Genomic DNA, 18,274 nt, shown 5'->3' with positions numbered 1-18,274 from the left:
GATTTGTAAAATGCAAGAATATTACATTATTTTGGTTTGTAATGTATGTTTATTTTGATTGATTATTTCAAACAAGTAAAGAAATTAAAATGCTTTTGTCTGATAAAATACAGGTAACCCTCGATTAATTAGTCCCGTGTTACTGAAAACTGTAATTCTCAAGACTCCAGATTCTTATAATAAAATTTGGCATTTGGGCATGGTTCTAAGGAATTATTTAAAAAAATTTTTTTTAAAGTAGGGTTGTCACACACAATTTTTTACCTTGCTATTCGAGATTCTGCAATTCAAGTACCGTGTTATTCAAGGGTCACCTGTATATTAGATTACACATTTAACTGATGAATAATTGAATAGAAAAAGTGTTGATTAAATATTCAGTATCATGTAAGCTATATTCGATCAAAAAATCTAAAAGTTGCATCGGATTAATAATTATATCATATATTAAGTTTCTAATATTCTTTTTAGAATGTGGATAAAACCTGTTTTTTTTTTATATAGGAATACTCCTGCGGAATTTAGCGAGATGCATATGTAACATCATTATTAATGAAATTCAGTAATGTGGCAAGAATTCACGCATTTGCCTTGTCGGATAGCGCAAATTCACTATTTTTTAAATATAAGAAATACAGATTTAAGACATTAATTATTTAAAATTATTTTGTGACTATACAGTAGAAAGAATATTTCTACTCGAAGTCATGATTTATTTTAGATGTCTTGTTATATTTTATTTCGAAAGTGATAGATGCAGTAGATCTTCCTCCAAAGTCAATTTTTCGGAAGTTTATTGAACTTTTATTGTTAATAGATTAGGCAGAAACGGTATGATTAAGGAACTCTATAGAAGCATTTGTCACTAGTTTTTCTGGTTGCATACGAAAGGTGCACTTGTCTGAATTAAATCGATGCATCCTTATATTTCTTTAATAAAAAGAATAAATAATTTAAATAATTTAAATATAAATTTGCTTTATCTTTACAATATCACATAACAAGTTACATAATACTTATAATATCTGATATATTTATTTGTACATAACAATACGTACTATTTTATTTCTTTCTAAACGTATTTATTATTTGTTTATTAATAAAAATAAAATACCAAAGTAATATTGCGCTTACATTTGAATATAAAACATTACATTAACAAAGGATTAACTTGGTACACGTAATAATAAATTTGATCAAAACATATATTTTACGTCAGAGCAATGCGGGGATTTACAAACGATTTGTGGAAGTAGCAAAGTTCGATTGAAGAACTAGTGGAAGATTTTTATACTATCATTATTCTGAGGAAAATCCATTAACCTAAGCATTCATTTAAATCAAATGTTACGTCAGTTTGTTTTATATGTCAGTTAATAGAAACACAGTAATATACAAAACATTCTTTCAATCTTCTCTACTTTGATCGTATTTTTTAACTGTGATTGACAGTTTTTAAATCTATAAATATAAATTAAATTATTCTTATATATACATTTGCTTTTTGATGTGATACAAATACAGTTTTATGTCTGATAATCGTAAAATGTATCGCGTGACATATTTATCGTTAATTTATATACGCGGAAAGATCTTGCTTATCAATGCGTATTTTCCTCCGGCAATTATTATTCACGTGTCTCTAAGAAATAAATCCAAGTAAACGATCCTGTAATATGCATTACTGCAGCTTTGCAGTAATGTTGAGTTAATAATGTCAAGAACTGATAAATAATGTTCTTTAACAAGACAATTTATTTAATATTTTAATTAGTATTGCACGTGTGCATGTTATTGGAAATATAAAAAAAATAAAGTTATCAAAATATTCTGCAAATAATTATAATTGTATGGAACAAACTAAAAAAATATTGTAACCGTTCCTGACAAAAGGGAAAGAATTATGATAAATAATTCAAATTATAATATAAAACGTGCATATATATAAATATGGAAAGATTAAAAAAAAAGATATAAACATAGGTACGTGATAAAAATATCTAAAGAGATTTTGAGATATTTTTATATCTTTTCATTGCATCTTAGTAAAGCCTTTCGTCTTTCTAGATTTTAAATTATTTTCAGCATCTCCGCGACACTATATTTAATATGCAAATTTAGAGTGAAATTATAATTATTGCGTGAGATAATTCTTGGCTTGTCACAATAGTAGGAATTAGTTCAACTTCTTACAAGATTTTAACATATTATTTTATTTTACATATTTTAATGAATTATATTATATACCCATTTTTTATTAGAAATTTTACATAGAGTTTCTACTTTTTTTTATAAAAATAAATGTAAAGCCACTATTGTTTATAGAACGGTAACTATTAATTAATATATGATTATAATAATTCCGAATGTTTCCTAAATAAAGTGATAAATAAACATATTAACGTACTAATTATAGGATAAATATATATAACGGATATATAAAATATTATTCTGTATTTCTTGATAATAGAGATATTAAAAGTTTATATTCATAAACTTGACCGCTAATTTTATATCAAGAGCCACGGTAGTGTCTCGCACCAAGTACACGCGAAGCGAGACTGCACCGTGACTCTTAAGCGTTGCATTTACAGCGAACGCCTTGCTATAGAGCGAGTCGCACGCCTGCCGCAATGCAACCACTATTTATGCTGTGTCTGTCTGCTGGTCTTCTGGTCGCCTTCGACTCTCTTTTTATAAGTTGTGTTATAGATAAAAAAAATTCCCTTTCTTAATAAAGTAAAATAAATAACCGTAGCGCGATTTATCGATATTTATATTTTCCAGTTTCTCAGACATGCAAATACATAAATGTCAATAAATTCCTGAATGGATATTGGAAATAATGCAATGGCACAACATAAAATATGATTGCAAATCATGCACTCCCAATTGTTCTAATCATGAAAATTATACGCTTATAAGAGCGTAACACATGTACGTATCTGCTCGCAGAATACAATTTCTTAATCAATACTCATTTTCCTACGTCTACGTCATCGCTTAAATATGCAGAAAAGCGGAGAGATACATTATCTGTTGCAATCCCTTTTTTCTTTCAATCCCTTTCCTTCATTCGTGTGCAATCGCTACATAATTCATCTGTATCCAAAGGATTATTATCTGCAAGTGCGCTCATACTCGCATATTGCATAATTCTCCGTTTAAATTATTTCTACTGATAAAACTAAGTAATGATAAAAGTAAACTGGTTCAATCCCGGGTAGCAGAGTGACGTCAAATGACGTCTTTAGACGTCATCCTGCTGGGATGTTATTTCCTTTCGATGTAAGGTCATCTTAAATTGCCGATCTTTCCTTTTGTACTCCACCATTAGTGACGTCAAATTCTTTTTACTCGTGCGAGTTTCTTCCTGTTTCTAATAAACACCTCTGTGAATGCTTGTTAATAGGTGCTGCATGATTGACAAACAAGTCAATTGCGTTACGTTTATTATGGCTCGCGGTGGTTGCTTAGTACACTGTATTGAGTTTTATGATAACGGAAAATCGGACTTTTCTTTTATAAGAAAAAACTCTAATCAAGTGAGAACAAAAATTATAGATTTATTCTTAATGTCCGTTTATTTATTTATACTGTTTAAAAAATTTTAATAGTTGTGCATCTTGTCCAAAACTTAAAATGTTTCAAATTTATATTCCAAGGAGATTATGTTACAAAATATGGTAGATTTACAATAAAGCTCATAATTTTTATTACTTTTTCATCAAAATTTTATACACCTGCAACTTCCCTTCAATTTACCTTATATACGAAGTTTAAATTTATGAATTTAATTGATCATGAATATATGTTTTTAATCGCACTCGTGTTAATCCATATATTGTTATACATGCAAAGTATAAATAATATATAAATAATATAACACGACTTATATGAGGTATACAAATGTTATCTTACAATTAGGTTTTTAAAAATTTTTCTCTAATAAATCAAATATTATTGCGTTGAAAATTAGCAAATTTTCCAAGGAAGTTATACAATGTATCGGACTGATATCAATAATTTTATTGCGTCATCAATTGTGTTTTGTTACGAAAACACGATGCAACTGTAAACACGACACGCGACCGATAAATATTCATACGAATGATATACCGTCAGCACAGGCGTTTCGTCCCGATAATGCGCAACGTTAAAACAAAAGTATTTCTTCGTTAAATATGCCATACGTATCGTCGTTCGCGATTCTCATAAATCGCGTGGCAAGATAAGCGAGCCGTGTATGCATAAACCGTGACTTTTTGACATTTTCATTTACTTACCGAGGTAAACTTACTAAATGTGAAATCCACCGAGGACCTTTCCAGTTGCAGCAACAACGCTAAATGTGGTTACGACGTCGTAAAATCAAATTAATTAGAAGACGCAGAATAACAGAAGAAGCTGTAATCGCACGTTTAATTGCTTTTAATAGGGAAAACATTTTTTACAATCATTAATGTTTACATAAAATAAAGCTTCTCTCGGATATCAAACGAATCATTTGGGAGTTGAAAATGCATCTGCAGTCCAGAGTTACGTTATCAGTGGTGTTATCGTCGAATATTTCAGGGAGGAATACTTTACTTTACATGTTTACTGAAGAATATACACTTGGGCTGAGCTGCGCTAACGACATAATCGTTAAGTGAAAAGTTCAACGCGTTGAGCGGCTGATGATGACTAAAGAAGTTATCACCGCAAATCGTTTAACGTGAAAAGTTCAATGCCTTATAATACGAAGCTATTATATAAAGGCATTATATAAAAGAAATAGCACGCGTTTGCTGTAGCTTATATAGTAGGTTCAAGTACAATGTTACTACTGCCGATTGTCCGTATAGTTTTAGGTATATAGTTTTCAGACATTATCCATATTCAGGAGGACATTTTACATTCAAAGTTGTCACATTCTTTGTTACGTCAGGAGTTCTTTGTCGCCCGGTTCATAAGTTAACGATATTCAATGACGTTTTGTGTGTTGATGATTTATTAGAGTTGAGCTATACCTATTTTCTTTATGTACTACATAAACGCTGACGGTTATAATCGATTATGTTTTAAACGAGATTACTTGTATAGCTAAAGCACGAGTATAGCTAAAGCACTAAGCTTTTCTTAATATATTAAGTAGCAAATAGAAATTGCATGTAGAAGCTGTACGGCTTGAGAATAATTGAAAGATCAAACAAAATGTATGTTTTATAAGTGTATGTTTAAATATATACTTTATTGCCACACATCGCAAACTATAATAATCAATTATTTTAAAGTAATTATTCTTTTAATTGAAAGTTTTCTAATTTAGAAAATAATTTATACTATTTTATGTTTAATTAATTGAACTATAGTGTATTTTAATACACATTCTTAATGTATCTTAAATTTATTCATAGTTCTGATAATTTTAATTTATATGTTTATGATTAATTAATCACAAGTGCAAAACATCAATGATAATGAGAATATATTCATATTATGTGAAAATAATATTGTTATATTGATAATAAGTAAAGAATAAGTAAAGAAATAAAATACATTTTTATCATATTGAAAATGTGATTTTTATATTAAGCAATCTCTCTCTCTCTCTCTCTCGCTCTCTCTCGCTGTTTCTCTAACTCTGTCTGTCTCCCTATTATAAAGAGTTAAAGCGTAATTGGAGTCGCTCTTTTCAACTGATTCTGCATAAATGACGACGACGACACGACGACGACGACAACAACGAAATTGCAACACTCGTTCAAATACCGGAGGCGAGTATGCAGAGAAAGCAGACATTTATTCGCCTCATTCGTTCGCTCACTCACTCGCTCGCTCGCACATGCTCGACTTGCTCGAACAACCGGTGGCGGCGAGATTTTCTGCGATCGGTGAGCAACGATCTTGGTCAATCCTGATCGACGATACACGAGCCAGACAATCGTCAGACCCCGAATACCCCGATGCTGATCGTGTGTCTCTTTATCCCCTCCCCTGATTTTCTGACGTCCCCATTCGCTGCTTGTTTACAGTGGCTGGTTATCTCGACATGTTGCAATCGATGTCACACCGGACGATCGTAATCGGTACTCGTCAATTATCCGCTTAATTCATCTCCGTAATAATGAGATTCTTCGTGCAACACACCCTCTTTATTTCCTCATCGTCCTTATGTCCCTCGTAAGGAGAAAGATTTTTGTACCATGTAAGGTAAATGTACCAATGCCTGGACACGTACCAATGTCTGGACAGTTTTATCATTTTATTCCTTAAATAAGAATATAACGCGAATTTAAATTAAAGAATCAAAGATAAAAACATTTTTCTTGTATATTATACTTTTATCTTTGATTTTAATTTGCGTCATACTTATTTAAAAACTAAAGTAATAAAGATGTCTATAGACATAGGTCTTAAGTGTCCCGGCCTTGATACATTTACCTTGCGTAGAAAGGGTGGCGCGCGAATTCGGGATGCTGTACAGTTCACGGATTAATTTCTTGCTCAATCGATTGTTTTATAGTGCATTTTTAATACACACTCCCAACGCATCTGAAATTTATTCATATAGTTCTGATAATTTTAATTAATACGTTGGTGATTAGTCAACTGCAGGCATAAATGCATATCAAGAAAAAAAAATAAAGAAAATACATTTTTTTCTCTCGCAATTAAGTTGCATCGAGGACATTATTTCGGTTCTTTGTATCTTTATTTTGCGTCATACTGGTTTTTACCTGTCTGTTGCGACCCACTTATCGAAGAGACGGCGTAACTTCGCTTTTCGCTCTCTCGTATATGTTTATAATTCGAGATAAATTATAAACAATTATTACGCTATTTACTATATACCATATAAAAACTCGCCTGACAATGCGAGTGTATTCTTCTTTTGTGCTTGCGGTGCTTGCCAGCAAAGGAATAACGTTATCCTTGTACTTTCCTAATCGTCATCTAATCGCGCGCAGCTGCGCAACGCAACGGTGAGATTCATGCGATTCATATCCAAGTCATTATCAAATTAACGGAACAGAAACGCATCCTATTGCATTTTTATTACGTCGATTACCGTATCCCGTAAATCGTTTGCCGGAGCAACCGCGGAATATCGCGAGATGATGCAAGAGGTACGAAATGGCCTTTATATAGCCGGCTTTCGGTTAAAAAGAGAAACACATCGGCATTAACATTTTACAGTTGAGCATATCCCTTGCAAAAACGAACTGATTTCATCGAACGCGTTCTCGTCTTCGTCAGTTGACCCGCATTCGCCGCTTGGTTGGCGTAAAAGCGCGTAAAGGAGCGGTAAAAGAGATACACGGTAAAAGAGAGGTGAAGCCGCGATATGGCTTCGCGAGCGCGTTTGCGAGAGCGCGATTTTGCGAGCAGTTCCATGCAGGAGGATTTCCCAATTAGACGCGACCGATTTCGCAATTTGTCGTGCGACGTGCTAATTTTTCGCGTAGGATATAATGAACACATCGCGAACGGACGAAAATGAGTTTAATTGTAAGATCACGCGTCGCGGATGATTCCCCCTCGGGTGTAGAAAGCAAATTGTTTTATTTGTTTTTACACTTGGCAATTTTACGATACCGGTATTATAATTATTGAAAAATTGAAATTTAATTTATAATGTGTTTTGCACTAGATTAATTTTACGTAGGCGGATTTAAGTTTCTCTTTCTTTCTATACTTACTGCTGCTTTGGAATTTTTTGATGTAATGAAAAATTGACATTTGTTATATTTTATACAGCACGATAGGGAATGCCATATGTGGAACGTAAAATTATTTTTTGTTTTAAATTCTTTGAGAAAAGTATCTAAAATAATTATAAAGTAATATATTTAGATTTATTTAAATACAAGGTGTTAAAAAATTTGTATATACTGATGAATCGTGATGCGAGCGTGTTGTATTTTTATGGAAAAATAAATTAACGCTTATATATTTTTACTCAATCTAGAGATTCTTTATTCTACATATTAATTCTTGCTATATGATTTTGTGAAGACGGATATATTTTTATAAGCGTGCGGAATTCGATACGTTGCTGCAATATCTAATAATTCATACTGTACATGTAATTTATACCTATCATTAGAACGTTATAATAAATCAATAACGTTATTGCGCCAACATATGCGATTGCTTAATTAAATAACAAATGGCACTAGCGTATTTAGCGCAATGTTAACGTATTTTATTATCTTTAAAATTAATAAACCAAGTAATTGGTATCTAACCAAGTAATTAACATACCAAAGTTAATGATAACCTATTATTATGAGCGAATAAAAATAATTTCTCTGCATATATTGCACGCCTAATGTAGCCTGTAGCGCAGATATGGAGGGCGCTTAAAAAGAATGTTAACACTTATATGGAAGTAACTATTTTATGATATGAGAGTAACAAATAAAGGGTACGAGGAAAAGCAGTCATTGTCTGTCCGGAGTATTTTCGAGAAAAACCCTATTTTAAGCATGAAGACATCAAATATCTTAGGAAGCTATTGAAAAAATTAATACAAATTAGTACATTTAATGAATATCGAAACGCCTTAGATGTAGTTTACATTGTATGTTGGACTCTGGTGGTTCTCCCTCACGTGAATTATGATTGTTTTTTCGCCAGCATGGTACATCTTTCGGCCTTATTTTCAATACTGTTCTTGATTGAAACAGATAAGAATTACGAAAGTTCTTTGAAAATGCTACAAGATAATATGATCAGATCAATTTCGACAAAAAGGATGGACTTTAAGTGTTTTTTTCTCTCTATCCCTCAAATGTATTTTGTCTTCAAAAAGTCTCCACTTTGTTCATCATTATTGACAACGCCAATTCTTAGAATCTTCTCCAGGTGGTCTCCAAAGCCCTCCAGGCACATTTCTTCGGATACTGTTGCAATCACATTTGCAATTTTCTGCCAGAGATTTTGTCACATTGTGGCTTCGTAGCATAAATATGTTCTTTTACCATCCCCCACGACCCCCACAGCCAGATATCACACGGCGTAAGGTCTGAAGAACGGTGCTGGTCATGTTAGAGACCCTTCTCTTCCAATTCATCTCCGAATTCCCTGGTGGGACAGTCACAGGCATAGTGGGGCAGAGCACCATCCAACTGGAAGTATCCAGTATGCCAGATTTCACAAAATTACGAATGTTATTACAACAATATCCGAAGAAATGTGCCTCAGGGCTTTGGAGATCATCTAAAGAAAATTCCAAGAATGTGTCAATAATAATAAATGAGAGTGAAGATTTTTATTAAAGACAAAATACATTTGTTACTATGATATCTTGTGTTATCAGTTACGTTTTGCTAAAAAAGTTACTTCCCTATGAGTATTAACATTTTTTTTAAACACTGTATATTATAATATTTTTTTTCTTCGTTCGCTTTGTTACTGAACTGTGTTCGTGGCATTATCTATTCCATAAAAATTATAAACTTGCGTTATCAGAGATAATTATTTTTCACGAAATTTACAAGCATATTTCAATATTATTCTTTCTCAGTTACAATATGCCTATTGTTTCAAATCTAGATAGCTGCTTAAAATATTTGGCATGTGATTTTAAAAAATGTTTTGTGAGGAATTTCACACATATGCAAAACTTGCTAAATTTATTTTGATATTATTTCCAAAATGCTTTGCAAATGAAATCTCGAAGCTCTCTCACGTTGAACTATTATGTTTAAATCGATTGCATTATAATGTAAATTATTTTATAACGTAAATTCAATAAAATTATTACTGTTCCCGATTAGGTAAAACTGTAAAATCATAATTCGCAGATGTTACGAATCGCTAAGTTAGTACGAAATACATGCCGATCTGACTCGCAAGTATCGGCTTATGGCAACAAAGTCGGTGAGATTACGTTGTGGAAATCGTTAAATCTACCATTGTAAATCGGCTTGATGGCTTCGCTGCTTTTGATGACCGTCAGAAACATAATGCAGATTGAACGACGACTCGCCATTTAATGGCGATGATATAATCACTGGTGATCGGTGCGAATGACCTTGGAGGACGAACGATCGGTTCTCCCGGTCTTGGAATTCAGCGCTGGTGCACTCGATCGGTAGCTTCTTTCCTTTTTTTACTTACGCGCGATCCTTTGCGATACACTCGCGATTTCTCTCTTGGCCTTAATAGCGCACACTCGCCTGATTCTTTCTCCTACCCTTTCTCCGGCGCGACGGTATCACATTGAAGGTCTTGCGGGGGGAATTCGTGTTCTCGGAAAATATAAGCGGATCATGACGATGCAATACGCAAGATTGCATATGATGTCTCAACATATCAATTTAGCGATTGATTATTGTGCGTATTATCCTATTTCTACATTTTAACGATTAAATTTACCAGCCAATTTTGAACAAATTTCTACTTTATGAAAATGTCGTAAAATATCATCGTTTTCTGAAACTTGTCAAGTTATTAACGTTGCAGATTGAGCAAATAAAATATTCGCGTACAACGTTTTGCTTCGCTTCATTCGCGGTTACCTGTCCTACAACAATTATAAGCTTACACTGTCACGCATGATTGCTTTTCGCGAATTTCATAAAAACTAAATCTCTCAAAATTTTGTTGTAATAATTTTTAATACATAAAAGAAAAATATATTTCTGCAAATTTTTTAAATATTTTTTCGTAATATAGATTGTCACAATACTCAAACTAATAAGATAATTAATCATTATATTGATGCATCGGGACATATCACATATATCATGTTATATTTGAATTTGGTATATTGTGTTACTGAATTGTGTGTGTAAATTGTATTAAATTCTACCTTCGGCGAGACTTCTATGATTTCAGTTGTGTAGAAGTATATCGTGCTAATCTTATACATGTGTTAAGCCACAAAATGCAATCAAGATCAAATAAATCAGAGATGTAGTTTTAATGACTACAGTATGCAGTTTTAATGATAAAAATTTTTTCACTTTCCAATTTTCAGAGTTAATTTACTAAGAAAGCATCTAGCTATTAAGAAGTGCTTTGTACGTTTATCGTCAATTTAAACGTCAATGCAACGATGTGTTTCTTCTTAAACAACCCATTTCTACTTTGTGCTATTCTGTAATGGTTAATTATAAATTGCATTACACATCAGTTTCTGCAAACATTTTTAAGAAACAATAATTTGAATAAACTATCTAAATCTAAATACATTTTCTGCATTGTTATTATGTATATAATGATTAAATTAAAGATAACGGTCGGCTGTATAAATTAATAAAATAGCGAATTAAATTGTATATGAATGTATCAGAATAAAAACTGTCCCCAATATTGCATTTTTTAAGGAAAATTTTCAATACCGATCTTTATTTTTCTGACAGTAATGCGTTTCCTATTTGCTGTCATACGTGAACTTTTCCAACGAATACGTAACAGATATTAAAATGAACAAAAAAAGTAAAATCATGCTGTAACGATTTACAATGCTAATGCAGAAAAATGACCGGCTATTATACTACTTAATTGTGTTAATACGTGCAGGCTTCGGTGGCACACAGGTGGCACACGGGTTATATAGTTGCCTATATTCGATCAAAGCTATAATTACATCTTTTTTTCGGATGTGTCTAGTTATGATTAAGAGAAATGGAAATCACAAATTTTCTGTTACACAATACTCCGGAAACGGTCTTTTTACACTTTCTTTACTTTACTAACAACGTATTATACAGATTCTTAATCTCATTACATTATCATTACATTTAGATTTCCGCGATTTTTATTATATGTATACGATTGATGCAGTGATACGTCTTATAGCCATTTCATAGACCTTCTTTGAGGAATAAAGATTCCTTGTTCCTTATTAGTTATTCTACATTTCCTTCCTTCATCGATCAAGGAATTCCTTGAGCGGTCGAGCGCTCGCGAGAAAACGCGGTTAATTAATGTGGTGCCATCCCGGTAGGAGCACACGTGGCCACCACAACACAATCTTTTACACAAATAAATAATAATAAATAATAGTAATAATAGTAAATAAATAATTAAATACTGCTCAATTTACATTCTTTGATAATTTGAAAGATAATCTGTCATTGACAAATTTTTAAGTAGAGCAATGAAACAGCAATCTTATTAAAATTCATTAAAAAGCACGTCCCATAAATAATTTAATGTCACATCTTTTGGATTTTAAGTTTGAGGATATAAATTTGTGTATATATGTGGGTGTTTTAATGCATTAATTTCTCAATTTCTCGAGAAAGAGAGAGAGAGAGAGAGAGAGAGAGAGAGACAGAGAAAGAGACAGAAACAGGTTTATTACTTTAATCTATAGGAGGGTGTAATGCCAACGCAACTTTGCTATGAAGGGTTGCACGCGTGAACCGGGAGAGATCATACCGGGGATAATCGTGCAAGTTGCATTGCACAACTTTCTTAATTTTTGAGTGACGTAACAGCAGCTGTCATTGGCTTGCAGAGAAGAGAGGAGAGAAAGACCTGGACCGATGCGGTTCCCCTTGATTCGTGGGAGACCCCACCAACGCCGTGTGATTGCAACAGCAGTATATTCTAATGTTTTACTATCCCACTTCTTGCACTTGTCCGATCCCGAAAGTGGGAAGCACTTCGGACATACTCCAAACGATCGCGATCGCGGTTGTTCAGTTCTTTGGGAGCATTGGATCACGTGAGAACGATCATTACGAGATCGAAAGTTGTCTCGTAAAAGGATCGGCGATCGTGCCCTCTCGAGTAACGGCCAGTGTAAGAGACCGGTGACGTTCCAATCCCTTTCTGAGAATTAAACGAAACTCTCTTTTTGCAACGAAATTCTCTTGTTACATCGTGAAACGGGAAATTACTGCTAATTCCGAAAATCGAATCGTGTCGCATCACACAATCTTCTTGTGCGTCTCGCGCGAGCTTGCAAGACGAGGGAAGAAGAGCGCTCAGGATTGCGTGAGTTCGCTCGAGTGAACTGCGCAAATTATCCTAGGAGATGAACTAGTGAATCCTATTATCACGTGATCTCGCGAAGTTAAATTCAAAAGGTAAGCTCTGCCCGCAGCGGCCCGCAGATCCATGATTTCTTACGGAAAAATTACGGACGCTACTTCCTCGCTGCAGACTCGCAGAATAATTAATGTACGAGACTGATGACTTATGTATTACTCCCGTAAAATCGGCGCGTTAGTTTTTACCGTTACCACTCGCTCACGCTAACCACTACTCCGAGTTAATAATATTTCCTGAATGAAAGTGACGGGGGTTTCTCATATAACATGAGATTCTTGACTTCGTCGCGCTGCAGTTTCTGCGAGCACCGTCACATACTTGCGCATCATTAAGAGAGAGGAGAAATAAAAATAGTTCTTGATATAGATTTTAACGAGCTTCGCGATTACGTGGTTTCACTTCCTCTGTGTCATGCTACGATTACTATCTGCATGTAGGCATTGACATTCGCGAAAAGTTTTGCACTCGCATGTGCAAGTTTACATGAGAAAGAAAACAAATATTCAGAGAAAACGTTTATTACAAACGTAAAAAAAAAACATACTTGTTTGATAGGATTTGTATTAAACTTTCTTTCTAAAAAAGAAATAATAAAACGAAAGGAAATTCGTTATCAGAGAGCAATTTCTCTCTCTTACAACTTTTACCACACATATTTATATATTTTTACCATATATAATTTACAAAGCAACATATTGAAAAAGCAACATATCTTACTATAATTAAAAAATTAAAACTAAATCGAAAAATAAACTTTTGTTTAATATATTGACTGTTATAATGTCTGTCATCCATCGACATTAATCCTTCCGTTTATAACAAAGGTTAAAGCTCGCAGACAAAAATAAATTATACAAAAACAAGGCAAATGAAAACCAATACGCTCGTTATTCCGTTTATTCTGCGTCAATAACCTTTGCATAATTAATGTGATCGTTAATGACTTAAATGTGTACAACACACGATTAAATTTAATTAATAAGACTGTGCCCATGTTTAGTAGAAAGGAACAATAGAGTGGTAAACAAAAAACATGAATATTTTACTTATTATAATATTATATGTAATTCAATTTCATACTTCATTATTATTTTTTTTATTACAAAAATAATTTGGCGTGAACAGAAAGTTAGCTAAAATATGCTTTTTAATGTGTTTGCTATCAACTTTTCAGATTCAACTTCAACTTCGTAGAAATCGACTAAAACATTATATAGTTACTTGAATGTAGCGGTTTTTGTGATATGGAATGTAAATATCTTCTTGTGCAGCTGCATAGTGAAAGTACTAAAGAAAACAAAATGTCTCACATAACGCCAGTGCCTCTGCGCTCTGATATAGAAACGTATTACTCTTACAAACTCTCTATTTTTTTCGGATAAATCAATTCTTTTATCGATGGATACGTTGCTCAGGCGTTTTTCTTTTTCTATAAGTTACGTGCACGTTGAAAGTGCGATCACTGGAAATTAAGATAAACGCATATAATTCACGGAAGTAATATGCGCTGATCATACGTGTAATAGTACGTTACAATCATAGACAGATTGCGATGCTACAGTCATTTCTCTTTCTCATTAATGATACAGATCCTACGAATGAGCAGTTGAGTTTTTTTGAATAAACAAATTATTGTTACGTCGTTTATCCCGCGACGTAACAATGCGGCGCGCACAGGTGAATATCAGATTATATAAAATTTATATCATACCGCTTTTATCTGAAATTAACACAGAATTGAGAGCAAGAAAAACCATTGTATCTGGCTTTCATATAAAGTTCTATAACTTATTTAATTTAATTTAATTATTGCGTAATACAAGTTATCTTCGTGTCAAATAATCGAGATGGAATTAAAGAGACAATTGCTTTTTATCCTTTGCTCTACCGTTACTACCGTTCTGTCGTTGAACCCCGCTATGCAACCTGCTTTGCTTTATCAATTTGGATAATTTCACATTTCACACTTATGTTTGTACTAATTGTTACATAGTGTAGAACAGTTGGCATGTGCGATCACTTGGCGGTCACTTTTACTTTCATAAAGAGTTCTTAGACCGAAGAAATAGACCGAGGAAACTCTCTTGAATAAAAACAGGAAGTGAATTAATGGGGAAAACTTGTATATTAGGAACACGTGTATTTATGTTTTTATTTATGTAATTACTCGCGTGAAGAAGAGATTTTAAAAAATTACTTTTTAAATTTCCTTCTCGGAAACGATGAAAATAATAAAGACGCCGCTCAGATTAATAACTAAACGTGTACCAATAAGAAGAATTTAATGTATCTGTTAAATATTCATGTACGTGTATCAAAAAGATAGAAGTTGCTTTACGTATAGAAACCAATTAATGAGCAACGGCAAGTGATATTAATGGTATTCTGAAAAAATTTCGGAACTTGATACAAAATAAAGAAAGGTCGAATGCATGCCTGTGTTTCTAACAGGTTTAATATTACCGATAGCGGCGGGACTGCTTGCGGAGAAATAAATTTATCCGCGGTTAAAATTGTCGCCAGCTACCAGTTAATTTATCTTTAATACATACAAAATTATATGTTATCTGCCATTGTTATTGTCATAATTTGCGAAAAAGCATTTCCTGCTTTTCACAGAAGTTTCAATCATGAGAATTGCCAACTATTGAGCTACTTTATACAGCTGATTTAACTATTTTTCCTCGACAATGCAATTCTAAAGCGAATATGATGAATGATCATGTACCTATAGAGGAGGTCGCAGGTTCGTTTCACTGTCAGTGACAATCGCCTCGATAACGGCATGTCTAGCCATGCACACAGACGGATGCGCCTATCCCTCGCACGCGTGCACGCACGCGATTGCGTGCATGAATGTCGTGAATACCCATTTGCTCTATTGCACGTGAACTTTCGTATAGTTGTATATATGTATATACATATACAATATATATTGACGGTGAAATGGCTGACGGGAAGAAAGCGTAGCAGGAAATCAATGACATGTTGTTACGTTGGTCGACTTAACTGGTAAGACAGCATAAGTGATCCTGAAAGTACGCGGTCGCAAGGTTGATATCGCGAGATCGCGAGAGCCGCGCGCAGGTATTCGCATTAAAACGAAGCGTTCGTTATACATGAAAATTCGAATTCTGCAAAATAAAACGTAAAAATTGCGCAATTTAGAAATATTCAGACCGAAGAGAATCAATATATAATAACGCGTATCATATCCGAGCAAGAGGTCTTGATTACGCGGCCGGAATGATATTTAAATAATTTTAAAAATCGGATTGACGGAGTTCTAAGAGGCTACCGCGAATAATGCGAATAACATGAATGTCCCTTTCCATATCGGGCACATCGCGTATAATTGTTAATAAATAATACTTTAAATTTCCTTTTAATATTACGAGGAATATATAAATTTCTGTTATTAACGTAACGTATGGAAATTTATAAAAAAATTGCATGACACGTAATTTTGTAAAGTAATGCAAATGAGTAATGCAAATTGAATTTAAACTGATAAAGCAATTAAATTTAAAATAATACAGAAATGCAAATTTGGACTTACAAGCAAATATGTTTTCTTAAATGATGATATTTAAGTAGTAATTTTGAGTATTATTTAATGTGCAACATATTTAAAGAGTACTACTTGAACAAGTATGCGATGCATCACTTTCTCATAATATATTTTAATTTATTCATGACAAGGTTAGACAGGGTTAAAAGAGTCAGAATAATGTTTAGCCTATATTCTATCATTGAGTACTCTTTTATCGAATAAAACGTTAACTTAGTTTTTATATAACTGTAACTTATATGTAAAATAAAAACGCCTTGAAAAATTCTTAAATTTGTACCGTCTCAAATTTATAAGAAAATATGTACCTTATTACTATTTAATATTCGATAGAAACTCTATTTTTATGAAATAATTTCTGTACTATCCAATATTTCATTGTCAGACAATCGGCTCACTGCGCGAGTAGGATTTTGAACAAGACAACTAAAACGGTGAATATAGCTGCAACTTTGCGAATACGACTTCGTTGTGCAACCAATTTCTCCATCCTTTTTCCATTTACCAGGAACTGCTACTTAATATTGCTTATATCAGCTGTAACGCGCAAATAATTACGTTAGATCTTATTTTAAGTCAATTAAACATTCAGAGGAAAAAAATTAGTTAAAAATTATTTCACTTTGATAGAAACAATCATATTTCTTTTTGTGTAAATTTATTAAAATGTATAAATTACGCTAATTTTGTTAACAGCTGAAATCAATTGCATTAATAAATTAATTATTTTTCTAGATTTATTATTCTAACTGTGTCAAGTTCTGCCTGATTTGCAATTCCTCGTCATTTTTACGATCAACGTCCTCACCGGTTTTATCTTCTTTTTTTTTATATACGATACTGTAGACTACGCCATTCTTTATGTCTTTCCTTCGTCATAAAATTGCAGAGTGTGAGCGTTATTGCGTTTTTCCATTCACCGCTCCTGCAGCTGAAAGATTGCGATCTCTATGTAATTTGGTAATCGCGCTGTCACGAAAATAAGGTCGGTATCGATGACTTTTGCGTGTATGACAGCGGCAATTATCCGTTGCATGAGTTTTTCTTAGATTGCAATGTCGAAGTTCCCGATATAATTTTCGATAGACGGTTTTTTTCAAGTGTGTTCCTTTATCTGATCATTAAAGGCCAATTATAGTGCGAGAAGAAATGCCGTTTCGTTTAAGCGCCTCGTAAACCTTGGAAATGATATTGCACAATGAGAACTGTAATTAACGATAAATCATTTGATTATTCTTCGATCCTAATTTATCTTTTCGAGATAAATTATTGATGATGACCGACTTTACGGCCGTGAAATTACAGCATAACGCATTACTGCCATATTGCCATAAACGCAATACTGCCGAAGTGCTGCTATGCAAGTGGCGATGAAATCGCGCGTTTAAGCACCTCTATCTAAAGACGTTATAGTACGTAGAGAGAGAAAGAGAGAGAACTATTAATAAAACGTTAAAAATGATCGGTACAATGGGACGCTGTCGAAAGAGTTTGCGTAAAGTAAACGAGCTTAAGTACATGGAAAATTCTCCAGAAAGGTCATGTAGAATTTAGATGTGTGAGTGGGAGAGAGCGAGAACAACAGAGTGGGATACATCTTTATTCTGAGATTATCCTAAGATTAACTTAAGATTGTCTTATAAGTTAATAATAGCCTCTGCGTAATAAAAGGCTCAAGATTTATTCTTAACTTCTCAATAGCAT

General features: G+C 33.2%; 1 protein-coding gene across 3 annotated transcripts in view; it reads left to right on the top strand.

Moving 5' to 3' along the window:
- Sit (stuck in traffic) overlaps positions 1 to 18,274 on the top strand; it is a 125,426-nt gene that overhangs the window by 96,244 nt on the left and 10,908 nt on the right. Inside the window, exon 1 of one of the 3 annotated variants that reach the window (XM_071777324.1) lies at positions 12,658 to 13,034. The exons of the other annotated variants lie outside the window; for them this stretch is intronic. The gene's annotated coding sequence lies outside the window, so the exon portion shown is untranslated. Of the gene's footprint in view, positions 1 to 12,657; positions 13,035 to 18,274 lie in introns of those variants that run through there. 3 annotated transcript variants of the gene reach the window in all.

This window comes from Temnothorax longispinosus, chromosome 4 (assembly GCF_030848805.1).
Source record: "Temnothorax longispinosus isolate EJ_2023e chromosome 4, Tlon_JGU_v1, whole genome shotgun sequence".
In the NCBI taxonomy this organism is placed as follows: domain Eukaryota; kingdom Metazoa; phylum Arthropoda; class Insecta; order Hymenoptera; family Formicidae; genus Temnothorax; species Temnothorax longispinosus.
The sequence above is the reverse complement of the archived record's forward strand: the minus strand, read 5'-3'. Positions and strand labels throughout refer to the sequence as shown.